Raw genomic sequence first — 3,172 nt, 5'->3', positions numbered from 1 at the left:
GTTAAGAAGAATTATATCAATAAAATGTAAGCAATCATAATATTATTTCACTAAATATATTTATACTGCATTATTAAGATATTAAAATATGTTGTGTTCAAATATTACGTAACGCTGGGGGGGGGGGGGGGGAGGTATGTCCAAACGTTATGTAGCGTTACAGGGGGTGGACGGGTGTACAGAACAGCGTTATGTAACACACTTTGTTTTCATAAACACCGTCACGGCTACAATATTTAACGTAGGTAGTTAGAGCTATATTTATTCCCACAGAGAACACCTTTTTTCATACTATGGACTTTACTACAAGTTATTTAGTTCTGAGGCGATTGTTATCTAAATTGAACACAAACATAGTTTTTTTTTGTTATTGCCAAAAAATATTTTTTTATGAGGATGGGATGGACTATAGATGTAAACTTACATTAATGATTCCAAATCATGTGGACAATATCAATAATTAGTTTTAAACATTCTTGCCGACAACATTTTTGTGACGTATACATTGTTCGTAACAGGCAATAAATTTCAGAATAGAATATTACTGAAAACAGAATCTGATGTAATACTGCTACTGTTTAAATAAGATGATTCAAATAACTGTTATTAAAAAATGAACCAAGAAAAATAACTAACAGTGTTTTAACATTAAATACATTTATTCAGTCTCCCAGGAATTCATCAAGAGTTTGATTATTAATCAGAATCGAACAACTCTCTCCATCGCCAGAATGGACGTCTTCTCCACGGCACACAGACACCACGCCTTCCTCTGCGGATACAGCGCATTCTACGTGGACAGCGCATACGCTAAAATAAATAGATAATATAAATAAACAAACATACAAACATACATACAGACAGACATGCTAATAAATACATAAATAAGTAAATTAAAATAATTTTATTTTCACTGAGATGTAAAATACATATTTAAAATTTAAATAGTGCATTCTCAATTTCTTGAGTTCAGCGATTTACAAATGGACACTATTTCACGGAACATAATCTATATCTGAAACAGCAAACAACAACCCCTCCCCCCTCCTAAAAAAAAAACCCACACAAAACAAAACAAACTGGAATGAACACCTAGTGTATTATATACTATTATTCGTTAACTACAGTTTTAAAATTCAACATTTTTCAGTTCAATCTGAATAAAAAAATATATATTAAAACACGTTTAACACATTATAGTCACAATATACAGTCACACTGGCATTTATTGTTAATAAACCTGTTATTTTTCTTACAACGAAGAGAACGTTCTGTGCCATGGTCATTCGAGTGACTGAGAATACATTCTGTGTTAACATTGCATGAAATTTGAATTCTATATAACGAAATTAAAGTTACACCTTGATTTGAAATGATTGCCCTTTACAAATCGGTGGTGGTTATACAAGGTGCTCTTTGTATCAGATTCTACTGTACTGTTATTTGTAGTGTAATCAACAGTGAACAAATAATTGAGAGAAAACATGGAGCTATGGTTGCTATGATTAAAACTGGACATTAGGCTCACGTTTCACCTCATAAAAATACAAAAGCAGGACGTTAAGATTAAAACATATGCATGGAGTTTGAAATTATAATGTAAAAATCTAAAACTACTTAATACACAAATTAACAACAATAAGGGTGATTTTCCACCAAGCGAACGTGTAACGAATACGCGAACGAGTGGGTTCCATTTATATACAGTATTCTATTTCTACCAAGCGAAGGCGAAGCGGTGTGAAAGCGATCGCGAACCATTGCGAATTTCCCAACCGTTCGCTTATGTTTTGTGATAATAATAAATGAAAACTATTAAACAAATTTCCCTTTTAAATATATTTTCTCTCAGGTTCTGACGCAAAAGGCCAGACGAATTCGCTTTTGATGCAAAAGATCGGTAGCTGTTCGCGTTCTCTTGCCGACCCCCCCCCCCCCCCCCATATCAAAGGAAGACTGTTACTAACCCAGCACGGGTTCCGCCTTCTGCCACCCATCAAGAAACCTCCTCGATGAGCTGAAAGCAAAGAAATTATAACATAAAAATTAGAGCTACTAGGAAAAGTGAAAAAACATATTGTCTGTTACATTTATGTAGCACATACCTCAATTAAGTGATACGAAAAAGAACCCTTTCTAGTCTAGAAGTGCCATTTTTATTTGGTAGAAAACTCTATATTACTATGCTCTGATCGTTTTATTATTTCCCTAGAGGATTTTTAGTTCTGGAATCAACACTACATACATTATACTTGAAGCAAGCGTTCAACCACTGAAACATACCCTACCCCCAGTACATACGTACAATAACACAGTTTAAACAATACATATTTTAAACAAAATGTCTGCCTTTTTTAACATTACAGACTATTTACATTGATAGCTAAATCTACAAACATTTTATACTGATTGAATTTATTATTATAAATTATTATTTATTATTACCAGGCAATAATGAAATGTAACATGAATTTATTTTTATAGCAAATGATAGGTGACCGGAGTAAGTTAATATTAAGTGAACTCAACTTAAGTTATGATGACCCAACAGATAACTTTGCGCATTGATTGTTATGAATAGGTTTAGTATTCTAGAAGCACAAGGGTAAATTTATATTTCATAAAAGGACATGGACTCACCTTCTACATATGTGCTGGTTTCTAACAAAACCACACACACAACAAGCAGGATAATGAAAGGTATCTGCTCATGCACAACCTCTGCTAAACAACAAACTACCTTAAGAAGACGCCTTACTATTCTTGCAAACCATTTAATAGAAAGAAAGAAATGTTTTATTTAACGACGCACTCAACACATTATATTTACGGTTATATGGCGTCAGACATATTTTTAAGGACCACACAGATTTTGAGAGGAAACCCGCTGTCGCCACTACATGAGCTACTCTTTCCGATTAGCAGCAAGGGATCTTTTATTTGCGCTTCCCACAGGGAGGATAGCACAAACCATGGCCTTTGTTGAACCAGTTATGGATCACTGGTTGGTGCAAGTGGTTTAGACCTACCCATTGATCCTTGCGGAGCACTCACTCAGGGTTTGGAGTCGATATGTGGATTAAAAATCCCATGCCTCGACTGGGATCCGAACCCAGTACCTACCAGCCTGTAGACCGATGGCCTAACCACGACACCACCGAAGCCGGTCCCA

General features: G+C 34.9%; 1 long non-coding RNA gene across 1 annotated transcript; it reads right to left on the bottom strand.

Annotated features, from left to right (window-relative positions):
* Nucleotides 1–671: 671 nt before the first annotated feature.
* Nucleotides 672–2,714, bottom strand: LOC121370706. Its single transcript, XR_005957721.1, has 3 exons — nucleotides 2,641–2,714; nucleotides 1,968–2,017; nucleotides 672–810 (listed from the first exon to the last, which is right to left on the bottom strand). It is a non-coding gene; the product is annotated as an uncharacterized LOC121370706 (long non-coding RNA).
* Between the last annotated feature and the right edge of the window lie 458 nt (nucleotides 2,715–3,172).

Source organism: Gigantopelta aegis, chromosome 4 (assembly GCF_016097555.1).
Source record: "Gigantopelta aegis isolate Gae_Host chromosome 4, Gae_host_genome, whole genome shotgun sequence".
Lineage (NCBI taxonomy): Eukaryota > Metazoa > Mollusca > Gastropoda > Neomphalida > Peltospiridae > Gigantopelta > Gigantopelta aegis.
Note: the sequence above shows the minus strand (reverse complement) of the source record. Positions and strands in the feature narration are given on the sequence as shown.